Source organism: Rhineura floridana, chromosome 12 (genome assembly GCF_030035675.1).
Source record: "Rhineura floridana isolate rRhiFlo1 chromosome 12, rRhiFlo1.hap2, whole genome shotgun sequence".
Lineage (NCBI taxonomy): Eukaryota > Metazoa > Chordata > Lepidosauria > Squamata > Rhineuridae > Rhineura > Rhineura floridana.
Genome location: NC_084491.1, coordinates 27,121,823 through 27,134,015, shown reverse-complemented (window position 1 = coordinate 27,134,015; position 12,193 = coordinate 27,121,823). Strand labels below are relative to the sequence as shown.

At 46.6% G+C, this 12,193-nt stretch overlaps 1 protein-coding gene across 9 annotated transcripts in view; it reads left to right on the top strand.

Annotated features, from left to right (window-relative positions):
• ROBO3 (roundabout guidance receptor 3) overlaps window positions 1–12,193 on the top strand; it is a 364,199-nt gene that overhangs the window by 133,158 nt on the left and 218,848 nt on the right. Inside the window, exon 1 of one of the 9 annotated variants that reach the window (XR_009758613.1) lies at window positions 7,509–8,416. The exons of the other annotated variants lie outside the window; for them this stretch is intronic. The gene's annotated coding sequence lies outside the window, so the exon portion shown is untranslated. Of the gene's footprint in view, window positions 1–7,508; window positions 8,417–12,193 lie in introns of those variants that run through there. 9 annotated transcript variants of the gene reach the window in all.

The window sequence follows — 12,193 nt, the reverse complement described above, 5'->3', positions numbered from 1 at the left end:
TTTTTCTTTTCACTGTTCCAGAAACTGAAAACCTGGGTGATTGGTATTTATCACAGGGCAGCCATCTAAGTCTGCCTTAAATGCTCCTACAGAAAGGTACATAAAAGATGGATGCATTGCTTGGCAGGGGAAAGCCTGCCGGGCTTCTTCTAAGGGGTTAAAGGTCACGTGGAGGTGGTGACACATTTAAAAAGTGATGGCATTGGTTAAAAGAGGATTAATCAAAGTCAGGACTCCCCCCACCTCGTGTCATGAGAGATGGTATCTGCTGACCAAGTGCTGACCTCAGCTTAGCACAGGCTGAGATCTGAGCTGAATGAAGTGTGTTTTGAAATGGAAGAGAGCAGGGCACTCTGTAGACAGGGGACATAAGGTTCATGAGGTTCTGAGGCATTGTGTGTGTGTGTGTGTGAGAGAGAGAGAGACAGAGAGGTGGGGGTACCCATCAGAATCTGGAAAAATCATGTGTGGAAGGAAAAACTTTCCAGTCGATTTATTGTGCTCCAAAGGACAGAGTTTATTGAAAAAACGGCAGCAAAGACCAATGCATTTGGAGAGATGTTCCATAGAACTAACTCTAAAGAATCACATTTTATGCACAGCTTTTTATAATCAATTTGACATCATACATTCGAACATGTTTAGATCCAACCCCCATTTCCTATAACTGCTGAAACTGTATTTTAGGCCTTGCCCCTTGGCTATGGTCGGGCCTTGCCTCTTTATTTCATCATGTTTACACCAAAAATATCAAAAGTACATAGACTATTCAGCATTCTTTACTACTACTCGTTTCTTTCTGCTGCATTGCATTATTTCTATCTACTAAGCAATTTTAACACTGAAATATCAGCAGCTGCTAGTTTCGATTCTAGTCAAGCATACCTCCTCAAAAACATTTTCCATGCTAAAGCACTGCTTTGGATTTTACTTTGCTCAAAATCAAACACACAGGGTAATAAAATGATCCATTAACAATTGATGATTAGCAATAAACAGAACTCTATAAGATTAATCAGAAATCTCATTCCTCACATGATCTTTATTTTAAATGTTATCCCCTCAAAACGCCCTGATAACAGAGAAAATGTCGAACAGGAGAGGAGGGCTCAGAAATGAGGGTGCATCTGGAAAGAGCATTTATGCTTTCAGTCTGCATGGTTTCTAAAGCTACTCTAGTGACTGATTTTGGTATATTGAATATTTAGAATTCACACTCTTAAGGCCCTTCCAAGTGGCCTGAAGGATGCATGTCTATACAGAAATAACGCAGTGGGACTTACTCCCAGGTGATGTGTACCTAGGATTCCAGCCTGACTGCTTGAGCCTACGCGTGTGTACTCAAAAGTAAATACCACCATGTTCAGTAGGCCTGGCTCTCATGAAAAGATGCATAGGATTCCAGCTTTGGGCTTGGAAATAAAGCCTATTGAATTCAATGGGACTTACTTCTAAGTAGACATGCATAGGATTGTACTTGGAGTGGCCTTTGGGAAGTTTCCAGTAGTGCACTGTCAATCATCTAATGTGAATCAGTTATCCAGTCTGTTTCCATACAGAGTCATTTCACTTGAAAGATGAGCTTTTTGTATATTTTCATGCTTCTACAATTAGTGCAGGTGGCAGAGTCCAAACAAGACAAAGATGCCTGCTCCTTAGAAAGCCCTACATTACTTGCTACCTCCTCTTTCTCTTGAGTCTTCCACTTCCATTTTAGGACTACAATGCAGAACCAGCCACAGGGGAACCTGCTACTTGGATTCTGATGATGGCCTGGAATGTGTCAAGTGTAACTGGTAATGCAAGATATTTTCCAATCAAAATGCACATTCTCATCTGAATTCTTTTTCTTTATGGAAACCCCCAAACCAATTTAAATGTCATTTATGCAAAAACTTGAGAGTTGGCAGTTTAGCTTTGGAGTGTGTGTGTGTGTGTGTGAATGTGTTTAATTTGTGTGTCTCCATGGCATAGCACAGCCACATTCATAATAACTAAAAAAAAGGGGGGGTCTTGTTTATTGATATGCAAATGTAAAGTGTGGCCACGGGAAAAGGCAGCTGCCAGCCCTTTTTAATTACCTGGGGGTGATGGCAGGATGGAGCCCTGGTCCTGCCCTTAATGAGTTGTGACAGAAGTTAGCAGATGACACTCATCATCTCATTAGCCCTTCCCTGGGATATCAACAACCAGTGTGGGAAGAGAGTTCTGTGCATAAGTGGGTACCTGACTCTTGGCTGATTTTTTTTTTTTTTACAAACAACAATGTTTTCAAACTACAGGGAGGTTAATTTAGCGCGAACATTAACCAAAGCCTTCCTATGTGGTTCCTGCAGCAGTATATATCAAGCTACTTGAGAATATATATCAAGCTACTTGGTTGCAAATAGTCCCTTTTTAGGAAAGGAGATTGAGAGGGTTGTGGTGCAGCAATTGCAAGTACTCTTGGATGAAACAGATTATCTTGACCCATCCCAGTCTGGGTTCAGGCCTGGTTATGGGACTGAATCAATCTTGGTTGCCCTGATGGATGACCTTTATCGGGAGAAAGACAGGGGGAGTGTGACCCTGTTATTCTTACTTGATCTCTCAGCTGCTTTTGATACCATTGACCATGGTATCCTTCTGGGTTGACTTGGTGATATGGGTATTGGAGGAACTGTTTTACAGTGGTTCTGATCCTATCTCCAAGGTCGCTGTCAGAGAATAGCATTGGGTGACTGTCTTTTGGCCCCCTGGCAGTTGTTCTGTGGGGTGCCTCAAGGTACCATCTTGTCCCCCATGCTGTTTAACGTCTATAAGAAGCCCTTGGGAGTGGTCATCAGGAGATTTGGGGCAAGATATCAGCAGTATGCTGATGATACCCAGCTCTATTTCTCCATAACTTCTGAATTGGGAGAGGTAGTGCAAGCCCTGGACCGGTGCCTGGACTCAGTGGTGGGCTGGATGAGGGCCAATAAATTGAGTCTGAATCCTAGCAAGATGGAGGCATTGTGGGTTGGTGGTCCCCAAGTTCGGATGGTTGGTCAGTTGCCTACTTTGGATGGGATCATACTCCCTCTGAAAGAGCAGGTTCGTAGTCTGGGGTTGTTCCTGGATCCATCTTTGTTGCTAGAGGCCCAGGTGACCTCTGTGGCTAGGAGTGCCTTTTACCAGCTTCAGCTGACAAGACAGCTGTGGCCGTTTCTGGACCGAGATAGCCTGACCACTGTTGTCCACACATTGGTAATCTCTAGGCTGGATTACTGTAATGCGCTCTATGTGGGGCTGCCCTTGAGGTTGGTCCGGAGGTTGCAGCTAGTGCAAAATGCAGTGGCAAGACTGCTCACTGAGGCAGGGTATCGCCAGCATGTCACACCGCTGCTGAAAAAATTGCACTGGCTGCCCATTTGCTACTGGGCCAAGTTCAAGGTTCTAGTTCTGGTGTACAAAACCGTATACAGCTTGGGACCAGGATACCTGAAAGACCGTCTTACCCCTTATATACCCGGTCAATCACCGCGCTCTGCAGGTGAGGGCCTGCTGCAGATACCATCTTATCAGGAGGTCTGTTCTGCACAACATAGGAAATGCACCTTTAGTGTGGTGGCACCTACCCTGTGGAATTACCTCTCCTGAAATATTAGGCAGACGCCATCTCTGTTATCTTTTTGGCATCTATTGAAGACTTTCCTCTTTCAACAAGCCTTTTAAGTTAAGACCTATCCCAGTCTGCGTCTGTGTTGTAATTTCTTTTAATATATTTTTTAAAAAAACAATTTTTTCTAAACAATGTTTTTTTAACCCTTTTTATTTAAGATGTTTTTAAAGCTATCACCCTTCTTGAAAAGAGTGATAATAATGGCTTCCCTAAAGTCTTCCGGGATCTCCTCCCTCATCCAGATTTTTTCGATGAGTTTATGAAGTTGTTGTGTAAGTTCAGGCCCACCTTCTTTAAAGACTTCAGCAGGAATCCCATCAAGTCCACTAGCTTTGTTATTCTTCATTTGATTAATGGCTTTACTGATTTCATCCAAATTAGGGGATACTGCAAGCTCATCTCTAATTTGTTGTTGCGGAATTTGCGAGAAGACCTCATCAGCCAAAATAGAGTTACGATTAAGGAGGTCGTGGTAATGCTCTTTCCAACGCAGTGCAATAAACTCTTTGTCCTTTAGAAGTTTGATACCATCTATTGAACGTAAGGGATTTGTACCATAATTTGTTGGTCCGTAGATGGCCTTTGTGGCATTAAAAAAGCCCCGTGCATCATGAGCATCTGCAAAGTGCTGGATTTCAAATATCACTTAAAATGGATGTAACCTTCTTTCATTATTACCATCTCCATTGTCATTGTCAATAATTTCAGATAATGTCCATCCATGTGCACTGTACTTTACAAGGTTATAAAGGCAAAAACTGGAAAGTCCTTCTTCCAAAGGAACTCAGAATGAGGGAAAAAATTGAGGGAGTGAGAATAAAGGGCAAAAGGGGACGATTATGTGCAAAAGCCATTGTTATAGGATTGGGAGGGTGGTTTGGATGATGTCTGCTGGTCCCCTCCAAGCCTGTAATCCTATATTTGGAAGTTAGGATTTGCAGTAGAAGAAACCTAACTGGTCAAGCCAGTTTCTTTGTTAAATTAATGAGCCCGTCAAGTACCCAATCTACATGTCTAAAGACTTGGTCAAGAGCAGATGTGTTGCCATAGGAACAACTGGGGTAGCCCCCCTCCCCTCCAATCCTAGGGCCAGAATATAGTATGTGGGTTTTTTTGCTAGCCTGGTGTGGAGCTGGGAGCTAAAAAGATGCAGAGAGGTTTTCCCTGTGTGCTGAATCCCAAGCCATGGCTTTGGGGCGCTTTCCTGGAAGCCTAGTGAGGAAGCAAGATCTGTTGGGAGTGTTAATGCTGTGAGCCCCTTCCATCTTCTGCTCAGATTGTACATAAACCTTCTATCATAAAAACATTACAGTCTCCAGTCACTTTCATTGCAAGGAAACTGAACCCTGGGTATGCGCTAAAACCCCTGGAAGTGTGTCACTGCTCAGAGATAGGGGTGTGCACAACACCATTATATGTACTTAAAATTTGATTTCAGATGGGAATGCAAATTCAGGGGCCACATGGAAAAAGTGCAGTTTTTGAGAAGAGGTTTGCAGGAAGAGAGGGGTTGATATTACCACTGACTGTATGTTCAGGGAGGCAGATCTACACATAAAGGAATGGTGCTAAACTTAGGGTACATCCAGGCAGGGGCTTAATGTACAAACAGCTCATCAAGATATTGCAAACTGATTGTTGGCAACATTTTTAAAAAATTTATCAATCCCCCTCCCCCCGAAGGGTAAATCCAGATTAAAAAAGGAAAAAAATAGGCTGGCATTTTGATGCCAATAGCATTGTGTGGATGCTGCACAAGTCTTGCACGCATGAGGAACACCCATCTCATAATAAACACCTGTCTGGATGCACCCTTACACAGTGACTGGTTGGTTAAATGATGGTTGGTCTGTTGTATTCTTTCCATTCACACTGATGGGAGAGAAGGGACTTCTGATTTACAGTAGCGATTGGTAGATTGTCTTGACTAACAGAGCAGAAGGGTGTGATGTTGTGTATGAATCGCTCTGTATACTGGTAGCAAAACAGATCTGCATCTCTGGAGTTCTACAGTGAAAGTCAATCCAACTCCAGGACCCCTGGGCAATGCTTATTAAAAATGAGAGGAACACCATTCTTCTCCCTCTCTTGCCAGGACCTCAGATCCTTTTAACAGCTTCATGTCATGCAAAAATTCAACAGGTGAATTTCCTGCATGCCAGGAAAGAAAAACCTCTTGACCATCTGCCTTTCACACAGCTGTCAGAATGAATTTCCAGAAGGCTAGCTTGTCAGACTGTTGCAGCTCAATCAACACTATGATGAGGTGGCTTCTGGTCCAAGGAATCTTATGCTATAATAAATTTGTTAAGTCTTTACACTGGCCACAATACTCAAAAACTGTCAAAGGCATGGGAGTCCTGCCAAATATGGTATTCTCAAAAGGAGGTGTCTTGCTATCCTCCAGAGGTGGAAAGAGAATGGGATCATAGGGGCTGGATCCATACCATCAGAGCAATCCTAACTCTAGGCAGCTGATGTAACTTAGGCTGGTGTAATTTACCCTATTCCAAACTCCATTCAGGAGCCTTTGGGAGTGTGGACCCAGGTTTTGAGGATTGGATCCTAGATCACATGACCAAGCTGAACGTGGTTTGGAACAGGTGTAAGTCTCTCCTTCCCACATTCTGTCCCCGGAATGGCCCTGGATGTCTGTGGGCTGACAATGATGGCTTCATAGTACTTATTCTGCAAGAAACACCTTTTTGCTCCTGGTTTTGCTATTAAGCCAGGTGCATGGCAAATGGCAACAGAGGCCAGCTCATTACAGCAAGTGGGGCACTGCCCTACCAAGCTCAGTCTGCCTTCAGCCACTGCCTCCTCTCACCTTCCTCCAGTGCTGGCTGGTGCCCATTGGGACTGGTGGGGCGGAAGGCAGGAAGCCCACAGTAGTTGGAGCCAGAGCCAATGAGAAGCAAAGCCAAGTCATTCTAGCCATTCCATCTTGCTCCTTGCTGAGTTGTACAAGGGCAACACAGACTAGGGAGGAGGAAGCTGATGGCCCAAGGCCACTCCCTGGACTGGTTGAAAGTAGTAAGACAGGCAGGTGTGGGCTGGCTGAGGACAGACAGAAGTTGGTGGGGCAGTGCCCCAGTAGACCAGCCTCCACTGCTTACCTCCTTACCTACTACCAGTCTAAGGAGCGGCACTGGTGCTTCCACCTCATTCTCAGTGTTGCCTTTGCAGAACTCAACAGAGAGAACAGGGACAAAATTAGGATTCGTTGGCTCTGCCTGTCATTGGCTCTGACTCCACCTGCTGTTGGGCTCCCTGACTTCTGCCTTACCGGTCCCAATGGGCATCAGCCACCATTGGCAAATGGAAGATGCTGGTACATCTCCTGTGCCAGCACCCAGGCCAGGGTTTCATTTAGGGTTCACCAAGGAGAACCGAAATCCAGAATGTACTTTCACAGCCCTGGAACATGCAAGATAAGAATCAGCATCACCACTTCAAATGATTTATAAACGTGACTAAAGTATAAACACTCTGCACAAAGATGAAATGGAGGCATTCCTGCCTGTGGACTCACAGTCTACAAGAGGAATGTCTTTGAATATGGACAGAGTGCATTTCTTTAATCAGCGAGAAAATCGTAGACCAGTTCCACGTATCCGGAATTGGAAGACAGGGCTACCAAATCAGAGGCTGTGGTTTGCCGTAGCGCCTCTCCTCTGGGAAAGGTAGTCATTGGACTCTTACCAGGTTGAAACGCGTGCACGTAGGTCAGGGGTGGAGCCTGCTGTCCCCGTTAACCCTCCCCCCCGTATTTGTTCTACAGAACCTCCTGTAAGAGCTGCTTGTACACGCAGCCAAAACACGTGCACTGCCTTCACACACGAGGACGATGCACCCTAGCGTAGGTCTGTTGCCTACTTCCCACACACGCGTGTCCACCCTTGTAGCAAAGACAATGTCAAACGGGCAACCAACGCCCTAAATGGGCTGTGATTATTTTGTGCGTCGGAATTGCTTTTGCGCCCCACACGGGTCCCGGATTCGAATCGAGTAGTGTTATCTAGGTGGTGCCGGCGACGGCCGGGCGGCCCCGGGATGTTCTCTGGGGCTCGCGAGGGCTCCCACTGCCCGCATGTGGGGCGACAGGGGCGGGGAAAGAGCAGCTCGGTAAGCGCGTCCCTCCGGCGCGGCGCTTGCTGCGGTCGCCAAAGCCAGCCGTTTTCCCCTGGCTTCTCTCCGCCCGCGTCCTCCCGGCGAGGAGGGTCAATGTCTCTTTAAGCCGCCGCGGCAGGGACCAGTCGCCTGACAATGGGCCGGGGCAGCTGAGTTTGAGCAAGTTCCACGGTGCGGCGGCGGCGGCGGTAGCAGCAGCAGCTTCTCCTGGAAGATCTCGCCAAGGCGAGCTGGCATCATCCAGGCGTCCGGCCGCGGCAGAAGCGGCGGCGGCAGCAGTATCAGCCACGCGCTTGCCCTGGCGGGAGTTGCGCCAGGAGCGCGCTCGGGGGAAAGGGTTGGCGGCACGATCGCCGGCGCTGAGTTGATTCCCGAAACTGCTGGAGCCGGCCGGGATCGCGGTCCTCGCCCTCCTCCAAGGTCCCTCCCCTCGTGAACCTCAGGACCGCCTCCTTTCCCTCTCGCCACGACTGGGGGCAGGTCCCGGGAGCCGACCCGCCCCCCTGCTGTGAAGCCGCGGCGGAAAGGTTCCGGCTTTCCTCTCCTGGATGCGTCCCTGGAGGAGCTGAGCCATGCGGCGGCGGCTCCCGCTTTGGCTCCGGAGCTTCCTGTGCTTCTTGCCGGCCTTGATGGGAGCCAGTTCAGGTAAGAAGCGCTTCTGAAGTCGGGGGCCTCGCTCCGCGCAGCTGACCTTAAGATCCCCTCTTTTACATTATCCCCCCCCCAAGAGCTCTCGGTAGTGATCGCAACTCTGGAACTCCCCGTCAATCGGAGAGGAGGCAAAACCCCTTGCCTTGCACTTTCTGGGCATGGCTGGGCAGGAAAGTCAAATCCTGAGACGGAGGACACACTCTGGATTCTTTCTTTCTTAGATGTGCCCCTTGTACCCGGTCTAGCGACAGCCCACTGATCAATAGTTCTGGAATTCTAGTTGTGCTTGTATCAGATCTTTGATCGAGAAAGGGGGGGGAGGAGGGAAATATCATGGGGGTATGCCCAAGGCTGCTGGTGACTCGGTGGCAAGGTTGACCCAGACTTTGTGTGCAGCAGCTTCAGGTCTTGATGCAAAGGTCTTGGTTGAAAACCCTCCAGAAGGATGGTAAAGAGTGGTTGACAAGAGAACACAGAGTGTGTGTTTGGGCCGGCTCTTTTTTTAAACCGTGCTCCCCCCTAGCTCCCTGCCCCGTTGCTTGTAGGGATTGAGTTGGGTTAGACCCCCATTCCTGGTGCACTGACTGTTCTTTCACATAACCTGCATTACTTTTGCAGAGCATGCTTCTGTGTTTAGAGGTTGGAGTGAAACGTGTAGAATCTCATGAGCGTGAAAGCCCACTTGTAGTTTGACCGGTGTGTATTTTTGTTCATGCGGTGTGGCATCACTTGCAGGGATGCCACACGGTTATTTAATGCTTTCTGGGCCACATTATCCACAAGTGAAATATACATGTCTGCAGCGGGTTGTACTTTCCCTGTCCAAAATATGTACCATGTACAAAACAAGTGTTGTGTGCATGTATGCCCCACTGCACAGCTGTTATATTAGTGAGTCACTTCCCCCTTTCATGTCACCCAGAATGGAGGGCTTGCCCTGCATGCAGAGAGATCCAGCTTCACCCAGAGGCTCTTCTGCTTTACACTTTTCATTGAGGTAACAGATGGGCCCAAGTGTGATAAAAAAGAAGCTCACACACAGTCACAGGGGATGTGGCTGTGTAGAGGCTAGCTTCAGAGGAGAGGCTGTCAGCTGGAGGGTGACTGACCTTTCGGATCCTTGACAATTGAAGACTCCAGGCCTTCCCTGCCTTGTGTTCGTACACGGTTTCCCTTCGCGAGCTTTGTACCAATCTCTGTCGCCAGAGACAGCGGTACAATTGTCTGCATGTTCATGATTTGCTTTCTCCTACCAATGTTCTTAGCTGTCGTCTTTTTTTTTAATGAGGAAACAAAAAATTTTCAGACCGCAAACTCTCTCAAAATCTGTCCACTAGAGGAGGCATCAAGACACACTTTGGAAAAGGATGCAGTGGCTGAAAGGAAATCCTTGTAATGGCTAGACCCGAAACAATTGTATGTGTATGTTTTATAGCAAAATTTCAGATTGCTAAACATTCAGTTCTGAAAATAATAATGCTAAGCCATCTTTTATTACGAGAGAGAGAGAGAGAGAGAACAGGTTTTTATTCTTTAATTTTTTGAAAATATCCACTGTAGAATTTAAGCACATGGGTTTTTTTTGGGGGGGTGAGTTCTAGCTCTCTGGAAGTGGGCTAAATTGAGTTTGAACCTCCCTCCTACCCACCTCCATATGGATTTTATCCATACCTGTGATATTTGCCACTGCAACTTGAACAGTGGTCAGTTTGAGGCTGTTTGTGTTTTGGAGGGTGGGGTGAGGAATATAAGAATTGTGAGATTCCTAGAATTTTATATTTGGATGATCTCTGTCCCCCCATCAAATCATAATCACTTGACCATTCCCTTTCTTGGTGGGAATTTAGGAAGCAACAGCTGGCCATATATTGGAAGGGAGCAGAGAGTTACCTTGAGGGTGGGGCTGTGGATGAAGGTCTCAGCCTAGGTATCCTTTATTACATTAAATGATGGCAAATTGTTGAACGTTGTGTGCCTGTTATTGCCCTCACTGCTAGCTGTTCCACATCTTCTGTATAGTAAGTATTGTAGGAATTATTAATTAATTAATTCATTCATTAACTGCCTGCCCTTCACCCAGAGGTTCCAGGGTGGGCTACAACACTTTTAAAATATGGCATTAAAAACTAAGACCACAAAATAGGGTGGGTCCTAAAAATATACCTCTCAGGCCTCACAGGCCAAGGTAAAGAGGTGCATCTTCAGCATTCGCTGAAAACCGTACACTAAAGTTGCCAAACGCACCTTGGTGGGGAAAGAGTTCCGCAACTTAGGGGCCACCCCAGAGGATGCTGTCTTCTGGCCAACCCACCACCGCTGAGCTTCTAAGGATGGCGGAACTATCAAAAGGGGCCCCTTTGCTGATCTTAACTCCTGTGAGGGTCTGTAGGGAAAAAGGGAAGAATGATTTAGACTGAATGACAATGGCTGCCGAAGGATAATGCCGAGTGAAAGGCATGACGGATTCACACATGCAGTGTTTTGGGGGGTAATGTGACTGATTTTTCATCGTGCGTTGCTTCCAGCTGAGAGCAGGTGCTGGCAACAGGATCCAAGAGAATATGCTGCTCCTCCAAGCAGTGCTGCTGCTGAGCTCTGTGTGCCTGTTGTGAGATCAGCAAACAGAAGCGGATGTCTCTTCATTAATGTTTATGTGCAGAGAGTAAGCTGAGTGGACTCCCTCAATGAATCAAGTATAGGTTTTTTTAAAAAAATAGACTTCTTGAGAACAACTGGGAGAGACACTAGTTCAAAGGTTAGCTTATCTCTCTGCTTGAGCCCAAAACTCCTTGACCTTTGATATGGTATTCTTGGGGTAAGATTGGCATTGAAGATCTTTGCCATCACAAGAAAGCGTGTCCAAGATGAATGGTGGTTGTCGGGAACTCTCAGTACAATCTTACCTATCTCTACAGTGTATTTGACGGGACTTTCTCCCAGGTAAGTGTGTGCAGGATTGCAGCATCGAGCCATAATCCTGTGCACACTTATTAGGGAGTAAGCCCCATGGAACCCAGTGGGGCTTGGCTTCAAATGAACAGAGCTGTGCCTTTTGCACAGTTAATGCAGGTGCTGTCCAGGAACCTCTTTGTGCAGCTTTTGTCTGTCTGAGTCTTCCTCCTTCTGTGGTATCTTCGTTGCACACCGGAGTATCTCTAAGGATGCTAGAAATGTGCATTTGCTCTGTGATACGAAAATCAGGGTGCCTTAAGGAAGATCAAAATCCATAACCTCCGATTCAATAGAATCTATTGGAAAGCTTTGGAGGTGAAGAATTGCACTTGGGGCTTTCAGGATAAGTCGCTTGCATCTGGCTGTGTGCGTCCATGTCAGTTTCCTCATGCTGCCTGACTCCAGACAGAGTTAAAATGGATTGGATTCAATATGCGCGTGTTTTGTATGTCATTACTAGGAGTTCTTCAGAAGTCTGCAGGCAGCATTCTAGTCAGATTGTAAGGCCTACCAGAGACCTATAAAGGCTTAGCGGAAGGCTTGTAACTGCCTATCAGAGGACACAGCAATCACCAGAAACAAAAGCCGGTGCAAAGCTGCAAAGTTTTTAAAAATGTACAAGTAAGAATGCACACCACTCAGCCACCACTTAATTATTTTAAAGTGAGAAAGTGATAACATCCTGCTTCCCCCCAGCAGGGATTATGGGGGAAAGTAAGTCACTTTGACTTCTCCCACAGAAAGCCACTGGATCTATTGGTCTGCAATTTGCTAGTCTTAATCCACTCTGGAGGGACTCTTGTGGCTGTAAATTTCACC